At 42.5% G+C, this 12,576-nt stretch overlaps 1 protein-coding gene across 2 annotated transcripts in view; it reads right to left on the bottom strand.

Moving 5' to 3' along the window:
- LOC150099941 (uncharacterized) overlaps positions 1–12,576 on the bottom strand; it is a 371,458-nt gene that overhangs the window by 200,289 nt on the left and 158,593 nt on the right. The gene's annotated exons all lie outside the window — the stretch shown is intronic.

Raw genomic sequence — 12,576 nt, 5'->3', positions numbered from 1 at the left:
TAAATAAATGAGATGACCAGACAGGATGCCATCAATCATGTCGCGAAAGAATCCACAGAAGTGAAAAAGAAGAAAAAAAAAAAGAGGGGGGGGGGAAAGAACTTAGGAAAACACGGTCCAACTTGCGCCATATGAATTTTTTAGAATATCATAGTTTCGATAATAGCACACTTCATGTCAGAACGCCATCTGGTGTCCTGCTGTATAACGTATTTCATTATAAAGGTCTGTCCATCTTTATAATGATATAATTAAAATTAAATTACAATATAATTGAAATAAAAAATAATTTTTATTAAAAATACATTATCAGTCCTCCTGCCTTTTCATTTCCTAGCTTGATATTTTTTTAAAAATTTTAATAATTTTTTTTTTTTTTTTTGCAATCAGTTTTTGAAGGAAGATTAGATCGGCGCGTAGCTGGCAAAGATTTTCGAATCCTGACTATTGTCATCATGTTGAGTTCCTAATCCTAAGTAGTATCATTCCGTGTAAATATAGCCTGTCTTCGGTCGATTTTTTTCAATGTGTTTTTCCATGAGAAAAACTTTACTTGCCTGCGACAAACAACAATAATTGTACTCATATATACATACTAGTGATATGATAACATCTTTACCATCACTAATTCCTGAACGCTCAAGTGATGTACGTAATTAATTTTACATTAGTACTACCTTCCCATTAATTTTTTTTTCAAAATTAATTTATTTGTATTTTTGAAATTTAATAAAATATTTTTATTAATTTATAGGAATTAATTTCAGTTTAGCCCTTCTGTCAGTAAGACCTTGGTTCGATTTTCGTCAATGTCGTGAGGAACCTTTATCTGTCTCTTTTGGTCTCATACGGAGGCAGGAAGGGGGGGGGGTCAGTCGGAAACTCGGGTTTTTTCGTCCCTCAGAACAGACAAACCGGCCCAGTGAACACACGCATCTACAGACATAGGACACACCGGGAGGCATACGGCTAACCATTTTATTCTCGGGACGAGTATGATTTGGAAGGGCTAAGGACAGCTCCGAATAGGCCACTAGGCCTAATACGCAAAAAAGAAGAAGTAAATTGCATTATTGTGGCGGAGAAAAAATTAAAAAAAAATTAAATAACTCAAAAAAGATGAACGAAAAATTGAATTGAGCGGGAAAAAAAAGTGACCCGGATGTGGAATAACACAGAAACTCTTCATCAAATACTTAAAAAAAAAAGGTCTGAATGTTGTTGATCATGCGAGGATGATGATATTAAGAAGTCCTATATGGGGAAAAAAAAATGAGCGGGATTCAACTGGTTACTTGCTGATAAGACAGGAAACATCTTAAGAAAGAGAAATGCCTTGAAATATTAGTTTGGCAGGATTGAGGGATGGGAGAGGAGACGTCAGGCAGATGATATTGAAGAGCTCAAGCCGGGGGAAAAAAAAAAAAAAATTCATGATCCCCCGATATGATTGTACAATGCCAACATCAATACGCATGCGTCCTGCAGGGCGTCAAAAGAAAGGTTTGTTGAGAAAGAAACGCGAGTATTGCACGCGGGGATTCAATAAGCTTCTAGCCGCGATACGGAGTGACAGCACTGAGTAGCGGGAGAGCTCTCAAGACTGCTTTAATGGGTCGCAATCCACACAGTTTATCCATCGTCTAAGTAGCAACGAATATCACCTCCTAGGAGGAGGAGGAGGGGGGGGGAAGGAAAGAGGGGGGGTCCTCGAAACGCGCGTGCTGGAAGTAATTTGCGGGATGAGTGTTTACCTTAGTATCGGCCACGGGCGTAAGAGGGGTCGAAACGCGGCACTTCTGTTTCCGCACACGCGCCGCCTTCCCAGCCGTCCCCATGGCAACGCGTTCTCAACACGTTTGGACTCCCCCACCACGCGGTCCCACCAATGAAAGCCACCGTGACATCTCGTTCTTCTCCACCCCCCCCCCCTCCTGTCTTTCTCCGATACATAAACTGGACACTGACCAGAGAAAAAAAAAAAAAAAAACGCTCAATCCGCGCATGTTTTTATTAATAAATGCTCCTCGAGATGCCCTGAATGCGAGGATGGGCAGGAAACAAGCACAGAAAGCAACGAAGAGTTTGCCATTAGAAATTTACGTGTTTCTCCGAGCAAATATTGATGACTTTCCACTGCTCCAGTTGAGCCCAATGAGAACGGCTCGTAGATGATTAATTTAACTCGAGGGAAAATAAACTTGTAGGCACGAGAATGACAGCAGCTGCATCTGTCTTCTCTTAAATAAAATACAACAACACTCCTTTTTCACTCTCGAGGTTGTTTTTTTTTTTTAAAGATGAAATATGATACGCACACACTGAAAGAAGAAAAGTATCAAATGCAGCATACTACTGCTCTTGCTAGAACATTACAATCATAGGCGCCATCTAGTGTCAAAAACTAGACGCAATAAAAATGAATTTAATTAGCAGAAAGAGAAACCAGTCTTAGGAGAAATGAAAACATGAAAAATTGAGTCGCATGAATTTTAAAAATGTAATTACACATTTTTAAAATATATCTCCGTTAAGATAAAAACTACGTTTTTTTTTTCAAATATATCTATATCTTTATTATAACGAAAACTGAATTCTTTGTTATTTATTGACAATTGACAATTATGTCTTTAGGGGTGAAGCAAGATGCTTTTCATATTCCCCGCTATCTGTTGCGGTTACAGTGAGAGTAGAATTTATGAGCAGTCTGCTCGCCCTGAATGGGCATGGAGATTATGCATCGCTATAGGAGGTTAATATAACTTTCGGTCTTCTATGCTTGAATATGTCCGTTGCCTCGTATGCTGCAGCTTGCTGAACCAAATCGTTGGCGTGTATGGACGTCTTTAGGAAGAACTTAGATGCTAAGGCTTGTAGGAAAGAGAAAATATAGGGAATATTTGTATCTCTATGAAGTTGATTGTTTCTAACATTCCACGGGGTGTTCAGAATCATTCTGAAGCACTTGTTCTGCACTCGCTGTATTTTGATAATGTTAGCATTAGAGGTGTGGCTCCAGGCTGGAGAGTCCTATAATCATCTGGAGAGGCATAGGTGATTATAGGACGAATCGTCATCTGGTATAGCTGCAATTTGATTCTGTTTCCGAGCTTGCTATTTCTATTAATTAGCGGATAGATCTGAGCTATGGCTTTAGATGCTTTTGCGCACGCAGATTTGTGTGTTGGTTGAAAGATAACTTTTTGTTGAGAATCACACCCAGGTATTTTGTTTCTGTCTGCCAGGGAATTTTAGTATTGAATAGTAACACATCTCCTACAGGAGACATTGGCCTTTTCTAGAAAAGAATGGCTGAGCTTTTTAGGGGGTTGACTTCCAATCTCCACTTGGAGAACCAACCCTCCAGCTTTAGAAGGTTTTCTGGAAGCTTTCTGGTAATGAAACGGGGTCGGAGAGATCTGGTTAGTATTGCCGTATCGTCCGCATACAGGGCCAAAATGGAAGTCATCGGATTGTGCGGGATGTCCGACATGTATATAGAGAACAGCAATGGAGCCAGTAGAGATCCCTGCAGCACTCCAGCAAAGATATGGCCCTGGGATGAGGTAGAACCGTTGATTTTGACTTGTATTGATCTATTCTGAAGATATGAATGGATTAAGTGAACCATTTTTAGTGAGGTACCGGCTGAGATAAGTTTGTGTAGGAGTCCGAAATGCCAGATTTTGTCAAATGCTTTGGATAGGTCTAGGGAAACAGCTCCTGTGCACTGGCGCCAGTAGTAGCTGGTGGTGATGTATTCGACAATTCTGTGGATTTGCTGGGTAGTACTATGGTGTTGCCGAAAACCAAACTGTTCTTTAGGGAGGATGTCTAGGTCATTTACTGAGGTTTGGAGTCGTGAGAGGATAACCTACTCCACAACTTTACCCAGATTGGAGATGAGACTGATTGGACGATAATTCTGCGGTAAGTGTGGGTCTTTGCCTGGCTTATGTATAGGAATTACATCAGCCAGTTTCCAGGTGGAAGGAAAATAGTGAAGTCTTAAGATTGCATTTTTATAATGGTCAGGTGCACTACAGCTTTCCTAGGCAACAGTTTGATCATCCTATTTGAGAGCCGTCTGGTCCAGGAGCTTTATTGTTCTTAAGTTTTTTAATAATATCATATAATTCAACAAGTGATGTGGGTGCAATATGGTCAGCGCTGGTATCTGGGAGGTTTAATACGTGTCTGCCCTGTCTGTGGATTTTGTGTAAGTGATTGAAATCTAAGTTGTTATATGAAGGTTTGCACTGCACCTCTAGATTCTTTACTATGGCTTATGTCTTATCTACATTTTGTAAACTAGGCCCTGGTTAGAGATTATGGGGGGATCTGTTTTTATTTCTGATGTTTCTCAGTAGCCCCCAGATAGAGTGATCAATAAGTGAGAGAGAGGCTATCTATTCATCCCAAACTTGGTTTCTATGAGTTTTAAGTGCATCTTTCACTGCCCCGATCAATCTATTAAGAACTGTTTTGTCCTGAGGAGAGCGAGTGTTACGAAAACTCTTCCTAGCTCTGTTCTTCTCTCTGATCAGGTCCATAATATCCTCGGTCAAACGACCAGGCTTGGGAACAGGTTTGTGGAAGGTTGCAACCGTTATAGCGGACTTAATCTGTTGGGAAGTTAGTCACTGCAGATTCCACATAATCTTTTGAGCATATGTGAGGGACAAGTCCAATTTGATCCCTAAGTGCTTTAGACAATCTGTCCCACGATATGCATGAGTGAGAGGAAGGAGAAAGGTATTCTTGTTCTCCCAGTTGTAGTAGAATTGAGTTGTGATCCGATGACAGCTCGTTTAGTGATTTAAGGCTGTACTGAAGTTTAATGTCTTGCAGGATAGCTATATCCAGGATGTCATCAGTGCCAAACGTACTGAGATGAGTTGGTTCGGTAGGTCCAGCCACGACAGCATAGTTTGATCCTATGTAGTTGGAAAGGATGCAGATATTCTTGTTTGTGGTTCTACTATTCCAGGCAGGGTGCTTGGAGTTTAAATCCCCAGCAATAATGATGGGTACTCTAACTCCTAAATGCATTTAGATCAGTGTGCAGCAGAGTTTTTAAGGGTGGATTGTAAGCTGAATAGATTTTCAATCTGCGGGAAGAGCTGGTGAAAACTACCACGCCTGTAATTTCAAGGTTAGTGGCTGGTGGGTTGTTCACAGAATGGTGCTTAATGTAATTTTTAATGAAGATGGCAGTGCCACCACCTCTGTAGTTGGATCTGTCATTTCTGTACATGAGATAACCCCGCATTTTGAGACTGTCAGAGGATCTAAGGTGTGTTTCACTGATTAGTAAAATATCAGGTTGGTATCTGTAAGTGAAATCTTGTAGCTCCAGAATTTTGTTCCTTAAGCCGTTCGCATTCCATGCAATGATCTGAAGAGAGGCAGGAATGAGTTTTATTCATTTATGATTGCTGTGAGAATGGCCTGTGTTTCCTGTAGGAATAGGAATCTTTTAGTGGTGGTTGCTGAAGGGTTAGACAGGCTGAAATCTTGTAGCATGTTGGCTAAAAGAGGCTGTAATAACTGCTGAAAGATTAGTAGGTGCTATTTGCTGATTTTGTTCTGATATTGGTTTGTTAGTACGGGCATCATCAGCATAATTTCTTGTTTGCCTTTGGCTTCCACTGTCTTTGAAGGTCACCGACTGTTGTTGCTGCCGAGTCTCAGGCTGTGGAGCAGGGGCCACAGGTGTTCTTTTACTAGAGGAAGAGGACGGTTTAGCTGTCTCCATCCCTCTGTCTTTTGAGTGCTGAGTACATCCCTTGTAATTTGCTGGATGAGGGCCACCACAGTTGGCACATTTAGCCGATGTGGTTTTTGGCTTGGTGCAGGTGTTAGTGGGGTGGTTCTTAGCACATTTCAGGCATTTATACTCTGCCTTGCAGAGTCTTTGAGCATGGCCAAATTTCTGGCATCTATGGCATTGACCAGTAGATGCCCTTTTACGGAGTGGCTCTGGGGTGATCCGGAGTCCACAAACATAAGTTAAATCATAGATGTTCTTATAGGCTTTGTGGATCTCCACCAAGACCAGAGGCATAGGGGATTTGTCCGCTCTAGTCATTCTGCTGATCTTAATAGGTGGCAGGTCCTGGTGGTGGAGGTCAGCCTCAATTTCATCTGTAGTTATATCCTTCGTGACACCCATTCAGGAGAAAAACCTTCAGATTTTTCTCCGAACTAATAGAAAAGGTGTGGTATTGAATATTGCTGGAGTCTAACACTTTGGTCAGTTTCCTGTAATCAGTCACAGTAGTCGGCTGAATTTTTATACCATCATCAGTGTTCTTGGCCGAGACGATACTGTATCTGTGAGTTTATCATGGTGGACCTTAATTGTGTCCATCTTTTCTTTTCCCGGAGGACTATCGCTGGAACCCTCTCTTTCGTGGCGGTCGAGGGACTGGAACTAGGAGTATCCTCTTCCATACCAAAATCTATGGGAGGTTCTGTGTCAGTGGATTTGCGCACACGAACTTCTTCAAAGTCTGGGGGAGACTGCAACTGAATAATGAGCTCTTCACTTGTATCGTCCGAGTTATCTTCTGTGACTGCAGAGGGTGGGAATGAGTCGAAAAGCTTAACTTTTCCCGGCCAACTATCACTCAGAAGTTTTCCTAATCTGAGGAATTCATTATACACCTCCTCGAAAATGGTCTCGTTCAGAGGTTTTGCCATAGCAAATTCCGTAGACACAATCTGGTATTTTCCAGCAGTACGATATATAGTTTAGTATGCCCTGTGATTAGGCTTAGAAGATGGTTTCGGACGGAACTAAAAATTGAAATTAAAGTATTTACTCACCTGTAACTTACAAAAACTTTTCGTAATCAAAAAGCTTGATCAATACATGTGAACATAATACTCGACACGAAAGCATAAATCGCTAAAAAACATATCAAACAAATTCGCAATTCATCATCAATAATACACGAAACACTAACACGCGACCGCCATCTTTTTTCCTAATCTTGTCATTAAGTTCTTAAAAGAACAGGGCGATGGACTGAGTCCTTGACTCTTTATCCCGTCATCTGAATGAAGAAAATCTGTGTGGATGGGGTGTTGTTGAGCTAAAAAGCTCTAGTCATGATTGGGTAACGGCAATAGCCGAGCCTCAGTTAAAACTTCATTGGCTACAGCATTGCCATTTGTTACCCTGGAAGTACTCAAAAGGACTTTTGGCTTCTAATCTTGTCATTGAGCCTTATAAGGACTGGCTTAAAGGGGCGAAGCAAGAATGCTTTTCATCTTCCCCGTTATATATATATATATATATTTGTAGAGGACAGTGTATGGATAAGGTGTTATTGAGCATTAAAGCTCTGATCAGGATCAGGAGGGCAACAGCAATAGCCGAGCCTCAGTTAGAACTTCATTGGCTACAGCATTGCCATCCATCACCCTCCAAGGGTATTGGATTGAATGAATCAATCACCGCATTTCATGGTGCATTGATTCATATCATCTTGTCATTCCTTATCCTTATAAGGACTGGCTTAAAGGGGCGAAGCAAGAATGCCTTTCATATTCCCCGTTATCTGTAGAGGACAGTGTAGGATAAGGTGTTATTGAGCAATTAAAGCTCCGATCATGGCAGGAGGGTGACAGCAATAGCCGAGCCTCAGTTAGAACTTCATTGGCTACAGTATTGCCATCCATTACCCTCCAAGGGTAATGAATGAATCAATCACCGACTATGTAAGTATAAGTAAAGGTGAAATCTCAAAAATACGGACGATCTCTAGGCCACTCCATAGTGGGCGAAAGACCGTCCTAATCTCAGCGTTGGTTCCACTCAATGATGGGCTTCCCGACCACTGAGCAGAACCGCTCAAATTCTGAGGAAAATAATTCACCGGCAAAGCCCCTCAGCGGGCCGTGCCGGAGAGCACTTTCCCCGGAGACTCAAAGTGCTCCCTTAGGGCAAAACCTAAGATAGCGAACTCATTAACCCAGGATAACAGCAACAGCCGAACCTCAGTTAAACTTCATTGGTTCAGCATTGCCATCCGTTACCCTATATGGGCATCTCATATATAAAATCAATCGACTATGTAAGTAAAGGCGAAATCTCAAAAATACGGACGATCTCTAGGCCACTCCATAGTGGGCGAAAGACCGTCCTTATCTCAGCGTTGGTTCCACTCAGTGACGGGCTCCCCGGCCACTGAGCAGAACCGCTCAAATTCCGAGGAAAATAATTCACCGACAAAGCCCCTCAGCGGGCCGTGCCGGAGAACACCTTCCCCAGAGACTCAAAGTGCTCCCTTAAGGCAAAAATCTTAAGAGAGCGAACTCAAAAACTCACCGCCCAAGGGGGTAACAGCAACAGCCGAACCTCAGTTAAACTTCATTGGTACAGCATTGCATTGTTGCCATCCGTTACCCCCAAGGGCATTAATGAACCAATCGACTATGTAAGTAAAGGTTCAATCTCAAAAATATGGACGATCTCTAGGCCACTCATTCGTGGGCGAAAGACCGTCCAAATCTCAGCGTTGGTTCTACTCAGTGAAACTCGATTACCGAGCAGAACCGCTCAAATTCCGAGGAAAATAATTCACCGACAAAGCCCCTCAGCGGGCCGTGCCGGAGAACACCTTTCCCGGAGACTCAAAGTGCTCCCTTAAGGCAAAAACCTTAAGAGAGCGAACTCAAAAACTCGTCGCCCAAGGGGGTAAGAGCAACAGCCGAACCTCAGTTAAACTTCATTGGTACAGCTTTGCGTTGCTATCCATCACCCCCAAGGGCATTAATGAACCAATCGACCGCATCTCACGGTCGATTGATTCTTGACATCCGATCCTTTTCATCTTCTTATAGTTCTTATAAGAATAAGAACTGGGTGATGGACTGAGTCCTTGACTCTTTATCCCGTCATCTGAATGAAGTAAATCTGTGTGGATGGAGTGTTATTGAGCTAAGTAGCTCTAGTCATGGCTGGGTAACGGCAATAGCTAAGCCTCAGTTAAAACTTCATTGGCTACAACATTGCCATTTGTTACCCTGATTAGTAAGTAAAGGGTAAAATCTCAAAAAATCGGACGATCTCTAGGCCACTCCATAGTGGGCGAAAGACCGTCCATGTCTCAGCGTTGGTTCCACTCATTGACGGCCGCCCCGTCCAAGCACCCCGACGGGCTCCCCGTTTAAGCAGAACCGCTCAGCGTTGGTTCCACTCAGTGTCGGCCGCCCCGTTCAAGCACCCCAACGGGCTCCCCGACTCCTGAGCAGAACCGCTCAAATTCCGAGGAAAATAATTCACCGACAAGAACCCCTCAGCGGGCCCTGCCGGAGAACACCTTCCCCGGAGACTCAAGGTGCTCCCTTAAGGCAAAAACCCTAAGGGAGCGAACTCAAAAACTCACACCCAGGATAACAGCAACAGCCGAACCTCAGTTTACTTCCTTGGTTCAGCATTGCTAATTGTTACCCTGATTAGTAAGTAAAGGGTAAAATCTCAAAAAATCGGACGATCTCTAGGCCACTCCATAGTGGGCGAAAGACCGTCCATGTCTCAGCGTTGGTTCCACTCATTGACGGCCGCCCCGTCCAAGCACCCCGACGGGCTCCCCGTTTAAGCAGAACCGCTCAGCGTTGGTTCCACTCAGTGTCGGCCGCCCCGTTCAAGCACCCCAACGGGCTCCCCGACTCCTGAGCAGAACCGCTCAAATTCCGAGGAAAATAATTCACCGACAAGAACCCCTCAGCGGGCCCTGCCGGAGAACACCTTCCCCGGAGAGACTCAAGGTGCTCCCTTAAGGCAAAAACCCCAAGGGAGCAAACTCAAAAACTCACACCCAGGATAACAGCAACAGCCGAACCTCAGTTAACTTCCTCGGTTCAACATTGCTAATTGTTACCCTGATTAGTAAGTAAAGGGTAAAATCTCAAAAAATCGGACGATCTCTAGGCCACTTCTTAGTGGGCGAAAGACCGTCCATATCTCAGCGTTGGTTCCACTCAGTGACGGGCTCCCCGACCACTGAGCAGAACCGCTCAAATTCCGAGGAAAATAATTCACCGACAAGAACCCCTCAGCGGGCCGTGCCGGAGAACACCTTCCCCGGAGACTCAAAGTGCTCCCTTAAGGCAAAAACCCTAAGGGAGCAAACTCAAAAACTCACACCCAGGATAACAGCAACAGCCGAACCTCAGTTTACTTCCTCGGTTCAGCATTGCTAATTGTTACCCTGGAAGTCCTAAAAAGGACTCATGATGTACCCTTCCTTTTCATCTTAATATTAAAATTTGTTTAATATATAATTTCTATTAAAATCAAAATATGGTTTTAGAGTGCAGTTTCTTTTATTTTATTATTAACATTTGAAAAATTTCGAAAGAATTCATTTGAAATATACTTAATATATTCGAAAAAATGTTCTATAGTAAAAATTTATTTTTCCAAACAAATTCTCCTTTTTATGTATAATGGCAAACTCAAACGTATAAACGAATAAAATCGATCATCTACGAGTTTTACGCATCATTAGCGTGTATTCCAAAAATATGGGAAACAAAATGAAAATAGAAGCGCCAGATTTTAAAATATTTGTCCTATGATTATCAGTTAACGACGTTAGCTATACAGGAAGGAAGTTTGCTAGCACTGCGATGTAAAATTACTACGAACTTGGAGTGTCCATAGTTTAGTTGCGACATTTGCCCTTCGCTTGTGTATGAATACGAACTTTTTTTAAAGTGGGTGAGTTAGCTAGTCTCTCTCATCCCTCAGAACAGGGGACGCAACTCATCTTGGGGCGGTATTTGCTTAAGATACGGACTAACCCACGGAGAGGAGGAAAGGAGAATCTCATGGTAGGTTTACCAGTTTTGTCGTACCACAGTTCGACAGCTGGTGCAGTCTGTCTACTTCGACTTTCTCATTAAGATTTTCATGTCACTGTTATATTTCCTTAAAGTTAAGAAATTAAGATGCAGTGTTGGAGCCTCCGTAGCTCAGTCCGTATAGACGAAGCCCTTTGGTCGGAAAAGACCTGGGTTCGATTCCCGTCAGTGACGTGAGGAACTTAATCTGGTCTCTTTCGACTAAAGGTGAGTTAGCCGGTCTCATACGGCGGTAGGGTTTTTTTCACACCCTCCCCCCCACAACAGGCAAACCGGTCCCGTGAACACACATAAATTAGAGTCCGGAATATGTCCCAGCCATATGCCGGTCCCGAGCCTGGATAAAATTGGGGGGGAGGGGAAGCAATGGTGAATTGCCCTGTAAAAATCTCACTTTTCATTAAATATTGAGCACCTCAATATTTAATTCAAATTTTCAGGATATCGGGAAATTGTTCATAAAGACAGAAAAGAAAGAAATGTATTTGAATGCACTGTTCGTAAATTATCACGTGTTCTTGAACAAAAGTTCAAAAAGGGAAACGGAAGTCATGGGAACAATGTGTAATTTTTTTCCCCACTTGGTTAGACTATAATAAATTTAGTTTAATCCTTTATCCAAATGTAAGCAAACAAAGTTTGCACCTGAAGTATCTTTAGGACTAAGGCAACTCGTGGTAAAGGTGGACCAAGCTCTCATCACTCCATGTCTTAGTATCTCCGATAAATGCAAAGCACATCTCCTTGCGGACATGTATAATGCTATGCATTAATGGATGGGCCACTACCCAGACCGGTTTCGACCTTTATTGAGGTCTCATCAGTGGGAGACAGACCCAAATGTGGAGATACTAAGGCAGAAGCAATGGAGAAGTCATATTTACTTAGATACTAAGAAAAGGAGTGATGAGAGCTTGGTCCACCTTTACCACGAGTTGCCTTAGTCCTGAAGATACTTCAGGCGAAAATTTTGTTTGCTTACACTTGGATAAAGGATTAAACTAAATTTATTAAAATGGCAAAATATCTCAGATTATACTGAAGAAACAGGAATGAGATAAACAGGATCATAAAGGAGATATAAAAACGGAATATTAGGATACTTTATTAGATGAGGTTTATTAGATAATAAAATAATCAATGATACCGGGAACGAAACAACACCAGCACTTTACGCGAGTAACTTGCTTGGAGTAAGAAATATTGAAAAGCTGCTCCAAATCTCTTTTTCTATGACGTCATCTTATCCTCTTCCTAAATGACAGATTTTCAGTCGGTTAGATTCTCGATTCAATTACAATCATTAGGGGAAGACTAATGCTTGGCATTTATCAAATGCTTCGCTAACCACTTTTATCACACTCAGTTAAAGACAAAACTCAACTTTGAAGTTCCGAAGTCGGATATCTAATAAAACTGTAATTCGCAATAAATGTCGAGCCACCTGTTAAGGGACAGTGTAAAGCACGTCACCCAACCCCACCACACACATCCTTCTCCCCCCCCCCCTCTCTCATTTAACGTGTGTGCCAAAGAGTCAGCAGCTTTGTAGGGAACGTGTAATTAAGGTGTGTGCTGATTAGGCAAACCATCGTCCGCAAGGCGGAAACAAATCAGACTCCGCTAATTATTCAAGGAGACAATCTACTTTAGTGCATCCTTGTTGCCAGTTGTAGTCGGGTTTATCGTATGAGAAAA

Source organism: Typopeltis vanoorti, chromosome 13, assembly GCF_054136105.1.
Source record: "Typopeltis vanoorti isolate ZY-2024b chromosome 13, IOZ_Tvanoo_1.0, whole genome shotgun sequence".
Lineage (NCBI taxonomy): Eukaryota > Metazoa > Arthropoda > Arachnida > Uropygi > Thelyphonidae > Typopeltis > Typopeltis vanoorti.
Note: the sequence above shows the minus strand (reverse complement) of the source record. Positions and strands in the feature narration are given on the sequence as shown.